The sequence below is a fragment of the Podarcis muralis genome, chromosome 5 (assembly GCF_964188315.1).
Source record: "Podarcis muralis chromosome 5, rPodMur119.hap1.1, whole genome shotgun sequence".
Taxonomy (NCBI): domain Eukaryota; kingdom Metazoa; phylum Chordata; class Lepidosauria; order Squamata; family Lacertidae; genus Podarcis; species Podarcis muralis.
The window spans coordinates 74,560,006-74,573,913 of record NC_135659.1 but is presented as its reverse complement, the minus strand read 5'-3'; the positions used below and the strand labels follow the sequence as shown (position 1 = coordinate 74,573,913).

Sequence of the window (13,908 nt, the reverse complement as noted above, 5' to 3'; positions counted from 1 at the left end):
TGTTGCCCTTTAATTTAAAGAAACCAGGGGCAAATTTAATAACTAAATTATAGCTGAACTTCAGCAGTTCAGATTTCAGTACCTATAGAGGTGAGACAGATGGTTACTAAAGAGAGGCCCTTTTGGAGGTGTCACCCTGGTTAAGAAATGGTCACACCAATGAAGATCCTATTGGCACCAAAGTCCTTTTAGAACCACATTTATTTATTTATTGCTCTAGGAACAGATTATTTCTGCTGGCTTGTTTAGGCAGGAAGTGGGATTGATTGATTTTTTGAGAAATATTTTTAGTTCAATTTCAGTCTTGTTGATTGGGTGGCCAACACGTGTTTTAAATGAATAAAATTCAGAAACCAACGAACTTTGGTGGCAGCCCTGAGGGCAGCACCCAGGAATTCCTTTCCATAATACCAGCAGCTCTCCTTTTCTAGATTGTGACTGACACTTTCTTGATTGCTAATGCAGTGAGTGAAGCAGCACCTGCCAGCGTTGAGATGAATCATTCCCACAGTGCTCTTGGAGAGGAGGTAGAACTGTGCAAGTAAGGCAAAGAGGGAGATTTTCTTTGATTGAAGAAAGGGCAAAGTATAAAAAAAGCATCCTGGGAATGATTAATCTGACTTGCTCGCCTGGTCATGCCGCACAGCTTGACTTGCATTGGGACAGCAGTTCCATGCTTCCTTGAGCTGTTCAGTTCTTAGTATGCTCCTGGGGTATAACAGCCCAGACTTGACTGACTGTGCAGTGGCCATTTGCCTCTTGAGTTAGGCATATTTAAGCCAGGCTCCTATCAATGGGACTTAAGTGTGTCTAATGGTGCAGTGGATTGTGGCCAGTATTTATATTGTCATCTGGGTAGCAGTGACCATTTTCAGTCCACTTTCCAAGTGATTTCTATATGTATAAATTAAGAATCACATCAATCTAGTACTTTAAAGAGTGCCAGGTTTGTTATCTGTGTCATCAAAAGTTATGAAAGTAAATGGCTTCACATCCATTTAGCTGAGTTTCAGAAGTAGTTAGAACTGGACCGAATTAAGGTGATACGTTCTTTTCTTTTTCGCAGATCAGTATCTCCCTGAGACCTTTCATTTCATTGAACTAATTCAATAAAGCTAATAATCCCATTTCAAAGTATGCCGGTTGATTTCATCTAAACACGATTTGTGCTCCCACCATCCTTGCTCAATCCCATTTAGAACGTTTAAAGGATTTGCATCAATAGTTCTCTGAGAAAGGGGCTGTAGCTCAGTAGCAGAGCACCTCCTTTGAATGCAGGAGGTCCCAGTTTCCATCCCTGGCATCTCCAGGTAGGGAGAAACCACTTCTAGTCAATGTTGATGAAACTGAGCTAGACGGACTCAGTATATGGCAGCTTTCTATGTTCTGTGAATGTTCTGCTTGATGATCTCATAAAACAATAGAATCAAAGAGTTGGAAGAGTCATCTAGTTGAACCCCCTGCAATGCAGGAATCTCAACTAAAGCATTCATGGCAGATGGCCATCTAACCTCTGCCAGTGTGGTGTAGTGGTTAAGAGCGGTGGACTCGTAATCTGGTGAACAGGGTTCGCGTCCCCGCTCCTCCACATGCAGCTGCTGGGTGACCTTGGGCCAGTCACACTTCCCTGAAGTCTCTCAGCCCCACTCACCTCAGAGTGTTTGTTGTGGGGGAGGAAGGGAAAAGGAGATGGTTAGCCGCTTTGAGACTCCTTAGGGTAGTGATAAAGTGGGATATCAAATCCAAACTCCTCCTCTTCTGCTTCTACTTCTTCTTCAAAACCTCCAAGGAAGGAGAGCCCACAACCTCCAGAGCGAGTCTGATTCACTGTCGAACAGCTGTCAGAAAGTTTTTCCTGATGTTTAGTTGAAATCTCATTTCTTGTAACTTGAAGCCATTGGTTCAGCTCCAATGGCTTCAGAGCAAGAAAATACAAGCTTGCTCCATTTTCCATGCAACATCTCTATTGATCCCTATTGATCAGGCTATTGACCCCAAGGAACAGAAGACACAAAGTGTTTTATTCAAACAAAATTAAGTGTTGTTGTCTTATTGGAGAGATTTAAGCACAGCTTAAATTGCTCATTTCAATAATTAAGATATAGAAGTACTTTTATATCTTTTGCTGGGTTAGGTAGGGGTTAGAAGTATGTAATCATGTGTTTCATAGATATTTAGTGGTTCTGATGAAGAAGTCCGTGAAACATAAAATTCTTCATTTACTCTTGACCAAATTCTATGCTTGTTTAGTAAAAGATAGCAGCCTGTATACTAATAGCCATCTCATTCCCCAAGTGTTGACATTTATGTAGCCAAACTGACACAATCCATAAGCAAGAATGAAATATAAACAGGCTTGGATGAGCCCCAAGGTCTGCAGAAGTACAAAATATGTTTAGTAGAAAAAATCCACAAGGAGGTACAGTGTGTGTGTTTGTGGAATCCCTAAACCAGGGGTAGGGAACCTAAGGCCCCTGGGCCGGATACGGCCCAATTGCCTTCTCAATCTGGCCCACGGATGGTCCGGGAATCAGTGTGTTTTTACATGAGTAGAATGTGTCCTTTTATTTAAAATGCATCTCTGGGTTACTTGTGGGGCCTGCCTGGTGTTTTTTACATGAGTAGAACATGTCCTTTTATTTAAAATGCATCTCTGGGTTATTTGTGGGGCATAGGAATTGGTTCATCCCCCCCCCCCAAAAAAAAAAGAAATATAGTCCGGCCCACCACATGGTCTGAGAGATGGTGAACCAGCCCACAGCTGAAAAAGGTTGCTGACCCCTGCCCTAAACAGACCAAGGAGCCTGGGCATGCTGTAGCCCTAGAATGGTGGCTGACTGATGGAAGGTGTGGGGATGAAATCGAGTATTCCTACAGAGAATATGGCAGGCTGACTGGACCCCTGAACAGAAGCACTACAGCATTTTACTGCAGAACTCGCTTGTTCTGACATTGCAGCATCTCGGTGAATTTAGCAGAATACATTACTCTTCGCTTTTCCTTGTTTGAGCAACGACAGCAGTGGCTTCATTTCAATACTCCGTGATGTTATTTCTGCTATGTATATGAATCTGTAGATCCTTTGGGATTAATGTCTTGATGTAAATATAAAGCTGTCAGACATAATCTCCTGGCAGCGTCCCAAACTGCAACGTGCAGCATCTCATCTGCAAGAATGAAACTTGTCCACTGTCAGCATTATGTGTGCGGTATAAATGAACAGTGTCTCTACTCAGCACAACCCTAGCCACAAGGCAATAATGAACACCAGAGCTTTACTAGCAACACATTGAATGGCTCTCTTTGTGCCCAGGGAACACAGTCACTTCTGACCACAAAGCAAGCATCGCAAAGGGATTGTTTCTGCCTTACCCTCTGTAGTTCGTTCTGCACTGAATTAGTTGAGCGGAGCTCATAGAAACCTCATGTAGGAAAATCAATGCAAAATATGTAGCCATTTTGCTAAGCTGCTCTGGAAACATGGATGCAAAATTCTGCTGAGGAGAAAGAGAGAGATTCCGCTGATGGAAATTCATTTCCTTTTCCAGGGGGTTAGATTAATCATGCACTACATGTGGGTTACAGATTTTGTTTTACATAGTATGCATATATTTTTGTTGTTCTTATCGAACACTTAAACACACTTATAGATCGGTTTGTTGAAATTAATATGCTGTGCGTATTTGTATGGGCTCTCAAGTCCATGCAGGCAAGAAATGAGTAATTTTTTTTTGCTTCCCTTCTATGATTTTAAATAATTTCCTCTGCCCACAAATCTGTCTGTCCAGGACTATTTTTAACTTCCATCCTCATGCTGTTAACATTTCCAAGAGTTGGTCAGTGATGTGTAGTTTCTGATGACTACACCATTCATTTTATTGTGTGTGTCTATATCTGCGCAGCATCTGTAGGCGATGGGTAATAGCTGTGAAATATTTATAGGCATTTTCAGTTTTGTATCTACAAACCTAGTTATGGACCCTGACTTAGGCTTTATAAAAAGGTAAAGGTACCCCTGCCCGTACGGGCCAGTCTTGCCAGACTCTAGGGTTGTGCGCTCATCTCACTCTATAGGCCGGGAGCCAGTGCTGTCCGCAGACACTTCCGGGTCACGTGGCCAGCGTGACATCGCTGCTCTGGCAAGCCAGGGCAGCACACGGAACACCGTTTACCTTCCCGCTAGAAAGCGGTCCCTATTTATCTACTTGCTCCCGAAGGTGCTTTCGAACTGCTAGGTTGGCAGGCGCTGGGACCGAACGACAGGAGCGCACCCCGCCGCAGGGATTCGAACCGCCGACCTTTCGATCGGCAAGTCCTAGGTGCTGAGGCTTTAACCCACAGCGCCACCTGCGTCCCGAAGTAGGCTTTATATAATGAATCATATAAATGGTTGCAACAAATCTCATGACAAAAGCACTGGGAGGAAGATTTCATGGCTTGGTAGACTCTAGGTCAGGAGTGGAGAAGCTGTAGCCCTCCATATTTTGTTGGATTCCAACTCACATTGGTCATTGGCCATGCTACCAGCCAGTCCAACACCATCTAGAGGGCCAGAAGTCCCCCAGTGCATCATAACTAGGTACATACACAAATGGTAAATTGTTTTAAGCAGGCCAGCCATCAGATCTTGCCTAAAGAGTTTCAAGGTGTTTTGGGGAAATAAAACAGAGTTTCAATAAGATTAGTGAACTCATGAGGAGGAGGGACGATGATGGCGTCCTTTGTGGTAGCTTCTTCCATGGTTGCTTTAGCGATGCAGCTCTAATTGGTGGCAAGGACAGCATCCCACATGAACAAGCAAGATGGCCATCCATGCCCATTCTGTTGCCATTATTTCTGCTCTTTGGCCTTAGGGCTGTGAGATAAATCGCCATACCAGTATTGAAATAACATAGTGATAAGTGTTTCAACAAGGCAATATACTGGTGAACAAATGTGGAGACTTAACAGTTTCCCAGGGGTTAGGTCCCCTGAACCGATACTTTACAGATAATTTGCAGGCACCTTGTCTCCTGCCGGGAGGTACATCAAGACCCTCTGCTGCCAAGAGAAGGCATGGCAAAGCCCTCTGCTGCTGCGGGGAGGTATGGTGGGATCCTCTGTCTTCGCGAGGGGGCCTAGCAAGGCCCTCTGCTGGTGCAGATATATATTGTGATATATTGTGATATCTTGATATTTAGTTGGTGATGTATTGTGATGTTGAAAACCAGATATTGCCCAGCCCTATTCAGCATAGCAGTTGGACTTGGTGCAGTCCCGTCTGGTTGATTAGAGTTCACATTAATACCCTACACTTAAAGCACTCTTATACCACTTTTAGCAGTCATGGCTTCCTCCAAAGAATCTTGGGATCAGTAGTTTGTTAAAGGTCCTTAGAGATATTAGAAGACCCTTAACAAACCATAATTCCCAGGATTCTTTGGAAAAATCTATGACTTAGAATTGTATTGGAGTTCTTTGCATGTATGGTGTGGATGTGACTCTATTCATGTGGGATCAAAACATAAAGACCCATGACTGCATCATTGATACAACCAAGGATGGATCAGATTTTCAGCTGGCTGAGTTTCCAGTGATATCCGTAGTGCTGTCCTGAGTGAATTTTTCAGGTGACTTGTTGCGTTCCTGGGTACTAAACTTCTGCAGTTTGGTATGGGCAGCTTAAATAAACTCTTGCTTAGATATGTCTGGGTGTCTCCTTGGTTGAAGAAACTGACCAAAACGTAGTCAGTAAAGCAGTGCATAGATCTGTGCTTCCTGCTTTATTCTCAGTGGCTAAAAAGTGTGGTTTCCTACCCTTGGAAAAACCTCAAGGGTAATGAGCTTCTCACAGTATTCTTCAGGTAAAAGCTTTTAGTATCAACTTGCACAATCACGGTTGTTTTTCCCTGTGTCATATAGCCATATTGCCAAGTCCTTCACAAAGCAGCCATTCAACTGACTGTGCAAAAATAAAAGGTTGATCAGTGTATAACTCTGCACTTTTTGTTGACCATTAGTACTATTACAATTAATCCTGGGGGAAGTTGACTCTTTTAAATATTAAGAGATGTATCCGTTAGGTCAATGAATGGTGTATTTTATCTTACCTGCGGTAGGAACCCACACTCAGATCTCTTTGTGTGTGTGACATGGTTGAAGATAGCAGCTAACTTGGCTAACTCTAACTGGCAAGCTATTGGTGGAGGATCTGGGTTAAAAATTCTACAGGGAGCCTAGAAACTTGCGAGTTCCTCGCTGCAAGTTGTTCTTGCAAGACATGAGAGGTGCATGGATCAGGTGATGAGGATGTGACAGAGGGAGCAGGACCAGGAAGCCCAGCTGTGCCCCTCAGTTCCTTGCACAATCATAATTGTGTCAGGTGGGATGGGGGATGCCTGAGGTAGGACTAAACAAATGGGGAGCAAACCTCAGTCCCATCCTGCTGTTCTTGGATGTTCTGTATTGCATTGAGTTCTCAGCACATTCTCATGCCGCCCCACTAAAGGAGTCGTTATTTATGTACTAATAACTACTTGGTAATGGAAGAATAGCCTCATTGTCATGTTTATGGGGTTACGTACAAGCCACGGTGTTTGCAGCAATGTCACATGTGACTTATTTGAGGGGACTGCCTAATGGCCACTCGTATTCCTTGCTACTTCGTAACTGTCTAGCTAATTGAATGTTGAAAGGGCACCCAGGTAATATTTGGTGGGGCAGCAGAGTGAGAGGGCAGAGCCTCTTTCTTGTGTTTTGCCTGGTAACAAACAGATGGAAGGCACATCTGCTGGAAAGATCAGTTAACTGGCAGAAGTTGATTTCTACAACAGAAGCTTTTTTTCTTTTTCTTTTTACTTATTTACTGCAGTGTGTGTAACACATGCACACACGCATCTCCCTGTCTTAATTATATATGATACATGCACATTCTGCCTGTTGCCTCCCCCTGAAGCAGTGGCAGACAGCATTGTACAGTGGAGGTGTTTACCCAACCTCCCAATTGGTCAATCATTGCTACTTAGTTGCAGGGGCAGAAGAAGAGCAGCAGAGCAGGTGCCATGGTGCAAATACACCAGCAGGAGCACCAGATTAGTTCAGCCGGTGAATTGACACTTTCCCTCTGCCATCTCATCTCTCTCTCTCTCTCTTGATAAGCAACAACAATTCATCTGGGAGGTCAGCTCCCATCAGTTGAAGTCTCAGAGTAATTTCCAAGGGCAGCACCTTGTCTAGGAGTAGTCAAGTCTGCTTATTATTAGGGCAGAGGTAAAATTGGCAAAGCTACAAGATAGCACTGTTTCCAAGCCTCCACTATTTTGAGCGCTCATGTTGACTACAAGGAATATAATATTTTGGGATTTCTTTATCTGTGAGCATAATGCTTCTTCAAAATCCCATGTGAACTAGATCTCTATTTTAGCAAGTGCTTTGAAATTCTCTGTCATCTACTATAGATGAACTAATGGTGCTTGCTGAGAATTACAGTTGATGTGCTCCTTTAACCACACCATTCCCCGTAATGACATTACTGCTGAACATTCTTGCCATTTATTGCTGCTGTTCTACCAGCAAAAATATGTTTTTCTTAAACCTTCAGTGTCTTGGAATTATGCAGCACATTGGAAGATCATGAAATAAAGACCACTAAACATGGTCCGAACAACTTTTAAGAGGCAGTGAAGCATGACAGGATAGACCGCACAACTAAAATTCAGAACTGATGAATTACAAAACATCAAGAGTTTCAGTACTGTCACTTGTGGACTGAACCAAGACAAATAATTTGTAGTACATTACATGCGTTAATTGGCTTACCAATGCCAGGATGTATGTGCCATTAAAAAAATTGATTTGTGAATTACCACTGTTAAGTACTTTTCTCCATTTCATTTCCCTCTAATTTCACCTTCTACAATTCCAACTCCCCATGCCCAAATCATCTCAGGATGGCAATTCATGTCCCCCAGGCTAAAAAGGGTTCTTTTCGCCTAATTTATGGCATAATAGTCTGCCGCAGCAAAGGCCATTTTCAACAGCTGTCCCTCCATTGCATCTTGTCTCCCTTGCTTCCAAAATGTCCTCCCTTGCCTTGGTGCCATTCCACGGGTGGTAGCGATTGAATAGCCATTTTGTTTGGCTTCTAGTTCCAGTAGATATCTGGGCAAAATGTAATGGCAGCATCTGAGATGTATGGCTCTGACATCCAAAAATTGTTTTATTAATTTGGTCAAGGTAATTTAATATGAGTGTGAAGACTTGAAACCAGTGGAGGCATGTGGACCCATTTGAAGCCTAGAAAAGGAACGTTCTGGCTCCTTTCCCCTCTTTGCTTTTTGCAGCAGCAAGGTGTGATACCAGGAGGATAGCAAGCAGCGATTTGTTCCCTGAAATCAGCCAGATGTTTACAGCTAAGGGAGACGGAAGGCAGTGGCGGGGGCGCAGAGGGAAGAGGCGGCGGCTCAATGAACACCGCTGGGTGCCTAACAAGCATTTCTGCTATTAGTCTAAAGCCATCTGCTAGATTTGTGTTAAAAGAGGGAAATCCCATGGGGGGGAGGGAGGGGGGGGAGAAACACGGAGAGAGGCAGCGCCGTCACTGAGGCTCTGGCCTGGCGATGTGGGAGGGGATCCCAGACTCTTCTCTTCCTCCCCACCCCCCAGCTGTGGACTGTGAGGTTTGCAGCGACTGCAGTATGCATCAATCAATGTGTGGGGGTGTTAAAGTTAGAAGAGGTTGCTCTGCGGAAAGGAGTGTGTTGTGCACACAGCAGCAGCCCAGTGGAGAGCAGCAGCGCAGCAGAGATGGGGAGCCTTTCAAAGGTAGGACCGGCTCAGCTGCGGGGGGGGGGGGGGGAGGTTTTAGGGAAGGGGACTACAAGAGTCTCTCTCTCTCTTTCTCTCTGTCATTTTTTTGTAACGTAGGCTTTCTCGGGAGGCTTCTTAGCCCCGTTGTTTCTTTTCAGGCCAGCCTGCCTCCTCGACTAAACAGTTGTACACATCTGGGCTTGGAGTTCTTGAGTTGCCCCCCGCACCATGGTAACCTTGAGTCTGTGCAGTGCAGCTCCTCAAGCCCTTGCAGCAATAAAGGCTGGGCTGGTTTTCTGTTTCTTGCATTCAGGTTTTCAGGTTCTTTAGAAGGGTATGCTAGAGGCTGTCTCTGCTACCAATGGCTCCTAGCATAATATGCTGTATTCTAGAAATGACAGTACAGGAAACACTCTGAGAGCTAGGAGTGTAGAAATCTGCCTTAGACTGCACCAGACCATTGCTCCATCTAGCTGAGTATTGTCTACACTGACTGACAGAGGTTCTCCAGGATTTCTGGCAGGAAGTCTCTTCCAGCCCTACTTGGAGATGCTGGGGATCAAACCTGGGACCTTCTGCAGGCAAAACAGATTGTCTTCCATTGAGCTACGCCCTTCCCTCTTCTTTCCAGTTGCCCTCCCAAACTTGCAGGATGGGCGGGGGAGGGTTTTGTTTCTCTCCCCTGCCCACTTTGCTACTGCTTTTAGGAGGCTAAAGGGGGGCATGATTTGGCTAAAAGCAGGAGGAGTCCAGGTGTGAGGTTTATGGGTTCTAGTAAAGAACTTCTACATTTTCTTCCATAATTAGGGCACTGCCCTTCCCTTTATGAAATGTTCCCTTGAAAAGCCTAGAATGACTATGGTGCTACATGTAAAGCTGTAAAGTAGTGCTGGGGCCACTGCTGTGTTGTAAGCACCTGAAGGTGCATCTGTGAGGAGATGGCTGCACTCCTTTGAAGCCCCCAGGTTTCAAATATAGAATTCTGTCAGTGCCTAGTCTGGAAAGGAGCTCCTGTGCTTTTAATAGCTGCATGGCAGGAAGTGGGTGGGGGGCTGGATGATGGCTTTTGGTGGTTCCTCTCATTTTTGGAGCATTGTTGCAGGAGTGATCTCGCACCTGCCATCCTTTCAGACACACAGAAAAGCCTCACTCGGGACTTGTTGGCCTTTGCAACCTGAGCAGGATGACTAAACACTATGTGAAAAACCGTGGGATAAGTAAGGCAAGGCGAGAGTGGGGGAAAGTGGACCGCACCTGCAATTTGCTGCTTTCCCCTTCCGTCTGTGGCGGCCTAGTAAAAAATGAGGTTGTGAGCAAGGAGCAGAGGCCTCAGTACCAAATGGGTGCCCTCTAAGGACTGCAACAGGCCATGGGCCAGAGATTCCCCATCCCTGATTTAAAGGGACAGCTCCTCAGCTATGACGGAGGATAGAGATGTGGCTTTTCCTAGCCTGCTTCTCCCTTAGTCCTTTCACTCATCTTCCTCTCCCTAGTTGCAAGAGTAAACAGAACTCCTTTGTTGCCCCACAGCTGGGGGGAATGGAGGGCAGGCAAAGAGTGGGGCAGGGAGCAGCAGCAGATTACCGTAGTCATCCTCCTCTTCTATTGTGACATCCCTGACACTGGTGAGACAGTGTTGATCCATAGTAGATTTTTCAAAGGAGAGTTTACATGAGTTACAATAATTGCGGCATCCCATACCTCTTTGCACAACACGTCATCACGGTGAAACTCGCTCTCACAAGATGTAGTGATGGCCACCAACTTAAAGGAGAATTAGACAAATTCATGGAGGTTAAGGCAGTCATTGATTACTGGCCAGAATGGCTATGTTCTACTGCCATTTGCAATCCCAGTTGCTGGGAACTGCAAGTGAGGAGTGTGCAGTTGCACTGAGATCCTACTTATGAGCTTTTTAGAGACCTCTGGTTGGCCACCTTGTTAGACTAGATGAGCCGCTGACATGCTCCAGCAGGGCTCTTTTATGCTCTTACAAACAGAAGAAGTTATGTGATAATAGTTTCAAAGGGGATTAGTATTTACTGAGCTGGAAGAAAGCATCTTGAGTTGAAACATGAAAATATGCTCCTTTCACCAGTGACCCACATACTACAAGGAAGGGAGTCAGCCTGTGGTTAAAGGCTAAGGAACAGTTAAACAGGAGTCAATTTCAACACATTAAGACCTCTGTAATGTTGTCTGAGCATTTGTTCACCAAGATGTTTGGAGGAAGTCCTTTTTGTTGGGCTGCAACCTGCACAACTCTGTATTGGAGCAATGTAGAAGCAGGCCTTTTCGGAGGTGGCACCTACTCTTTGGAATGAGCTCTTTGCCGTAAGTCAGTGATGGTCTGTTTCTGTCATGCACTAAAAACCCACTGTTTTTGCACAGGCATTTCCAGACCATCAGTGCCAGCTTTCAACCACTCTAGTTCTATAATTGTGATGTTGTATTTGTATGCTTAATTTTGTTGTTGTTTTATGGTTGCTAATCACCTTGGGATTTGTTTTTTAAATGAAAAGTAGTAAAGAAATTATTCTAATCAGTCAGTCAGTAAATAAATAAAATGTGGATGTTAGCCTACAAAAATTAAGCGCTCCCTTAACCTTCCGGGGGAAAGTGCAGTTTTCCTTCATTTCGAAACATCATTCATATCAGAGAGTGCAGTAAGTTTGCTTTCTGTTGAACAAAGTTCAGAACTGCTGTGTGGCTGATGCCATCCCTGAATTTGCAGATGGATGGGCCCGTTATACTGACAACCAAAAACAGAGTGGAGTGTGGTGCTTGGAATTTATGGGTGCAGTTCAGCATTGTGTTCTTCCCATTGTCCTGTCTGCGCAGGCATTCCAGCTTGCCAGACGGAATGATGCTTTCTTTTCCCACAAACTGGTCGGAGAGTTCTCCTGACCCACTCCCAAACCAATTTTGCAGGAGGTGTGGTGGAAGCGAGGAAACCCTATTGTTCAGGGCTTCCAGTGATGGGGCTGGTTAGGTGAATCCAGGGGCAAAACTAGGCTTTATTTCACCCGGGTCAAATACCCAGTTTGATACCTCCCTCACACGCATTTGTACACACACACAGGCCTCCATTGAGGCTTCACCCAGGGCTAGCCCCCCCACCCCCCAGCTACAGCACTGGGTGAATCTAGCCCTGAATGTGTCCTATTATGGGTTTAAAAGGAAGTTTTCTGGACCTTCGGAACTGGCTCAGTAACTAAACTGGGTGAATATCCTGCAGTTACTATATCTGAACCTTTTCCTTCCCCATTTATAGGAACCTTTTCCTATAAATGTCATAATATATTTGTGTCGTCTTCTTAAGGTGCCACAAGGCTGTCTGTTGTTTTTGCTGCAGTGCAAGCTAATACTTCCCCTTGCCAATAATTGCTTGTTTTGTTTGTTTCACTGAGCCGTGCTGCAGGTTAGCTGTCTGTCTAAAAAGATCCCTAAATGAAATGGTGTTCAGCCAGGATGTCTTCAGGCTTCCAGAAGACAAATTGGATGATGTGAAGGAAAATCTATGATTGGATCTCCATATATATATATATATATATATATATATATATATATATATATGCACATGCTAAAGTGGCAGGTGACAGGCTAATCTGGATGATGCCCATGAGAGGGGGATGAGATTAAGCCTTTCTTCCATTCACCCCTTCCCCAGTTGAAATCCCTGCCAGCTGTAATTTGCCCAACAGGGTAAAACATACAAGTACCTTCTTTTCTCCCTTCCATTAAAAAATGTCAGGAGAGGGCAATCACAAATATTTTACTTGCCTTACCAAGTTTGGCCTTTATTCTGCAATGGGAGACCCTTCATCTGACTTTCTTCATTGCAGCTGTGGAGTTGTATGGAACATGGAACATGGATCAGAGGATGGCCTTAGTCAGCTTCCAGTCCTTTGGAGTTGACCTGATTTCACACCTAACAATGGCAGAGGCCTGGTTGCAAGTGCTAAAAGTATCCAAGGCCAAACCTCTCACACCAAGCTTGAGTGCTATATATATAGCAGAATTCTGGTTCAGGACTTGATGGTACAGATTGCTTTGCAAACACCAGTTCTTCTCAGGAGCCCTACACAAACCCTAACACATCTCCTTATTTTTATATTATAGTACTATTGTGCTTAGGTTGGGGGCTGGCACTTGCAGCAATCGGCAGTTAAATTCTCTCCATGCTCCAAACTCTTTAAGTTAAGGGAGCAGCCACCTTCCACTCCATCCTACAGCCCTCCCTGTGGAACGCCCTTCCTCACATGTCAAGGAGATAAAGAACTACCCAACTTCTAGAAGGCAGACGTGTTTCGGGAAGGTTTAATGTTTGACGTTTTACTATGTTTTTATATTCACTGTAAGCTGCCCTGAGTGGCTGGGGAAACCCAGCCAGATGGGCAGGGTATAAATAAATTATTATTATTATTATTATTATTATTATTATTATTATTATTATTATCATCATTATCATTTCCACCATGCCCAGTGATTTCAGAGGAGAATGAAGTCTGAACCCCACCCTACCAGCTGTCACGGTGATGTGAACCCAGCATAGTTGGCAAAACTGCTGTGAACATTCCCCAGTTAATAAAAATGGTGGCTTGTCTGCTAGGGAGAGTAAGCCTGAACCACAGAGATGGATTCCATAGGGCCTTTTGACCATCATTTTCTTTTTTATAATATTTATTTTTTTCCCCATATAGAAAGTTACATTTGTTACTCAACAGTTATATTCCATTTCAACAAAACTAGTAACTTCCCGCTCAACCAATATCAATATTTATAACCCAAATTACATACAATTGCATTTTTAGTTTCTGTCTTATCTAATTTCATCCTTCTTAACATGTTTTTTAAAATATATTCTAATGTTTTCTTACGTTTGAAATATGGGTAATTCGTCTTCTCTTAACATGTTTTTAGAATATATTCTGATGTTTTCTTACGTTTGAAATATGGGTAATAAATTTTTTATATAGAGCAGAAAGGGTTTCCAGTCTTTTTAAAAGGATTCTAGATTTGTATCTTTTATCAGTGCTGTCTGTTTTGCCATCTCTTTATACAGTGGTGCCCCGCAAGACGAATGCCTCGCAAGACGAAAAACTCACTAGACGAAAGGGT

The 13,908-nt window shown here is 44.0% G+C and overlaps 1 protein-coding gene across 12 annotated transcripts in view; it reads left to right on the top strand.

The window, feature by feature from the left end:
• The window catches only part of EPB41L1 (erythrocyte membrane protein band 4.1 like 1), a 163,190-nt gene that overhangs the window by 69,681 nt on the left and 79,601 nt on the right, over positions 1-13,908 (top strand). Inside the window, exon 1 of one of the 12 annotated variants that reach the window (XM_028734930.2) lies at positions 8,563-8,802. The exons of the other annotated variants lie outside the window; for them this stretch is intronic. The gene's annotated coding sequence lies outside the window, so the exon portion shown is untranslated. Of the gene's footprint in view, positions 1-8,562; positions 8,803-13,908 lie in introns of those variants that run through there. 12 annotated transcript variants of the gene reach the window in all.